We start from the raw sequence: 247 nt of genomic DNA on the forward strand, positions 1-247 counted from the left end.
AGAATAAAACAGCAGACAGCCAAAATCTAAAGAAGAGCTTTGAATGTCTTTCAAGAAGAGTGTAGAGAAATGACAAGAAAGCTTCCCCAACAGAGTTCAGGCTGCGTTGAGAAAGAATAAAGAAAGAATTAAGCTTTGTTTTCATGTTTTGGTTACATTTTTCTTTAATAAAACTGGTAAATTTCAAATTATGCTTCGTTTTCTTCCAAAGACACAATTTCCCATGCTGCCTTTCGAGGGGGGCGTC

Source organism: Aulonocara sp. 'chitande type north' Nkhata Bay, linkage group LG18, assembly GCF_057382095.1.
Source record: "Aulonocara sp. 'chitande type north' Nkhata Bay isolate Kocher_YH1m ecotype deep benthic linkage group LG18, A_spYH_male_GT1.1, whole genome shotgun sequence".
NCBI classification, from domain to species: Eukaryota; Metazoa; Chordata; class Actinopteri; order Cichliformes; family Cichlidae; genus Aulonocara; species Aulonocara sp. 'chitande type north' Nkhata Bay.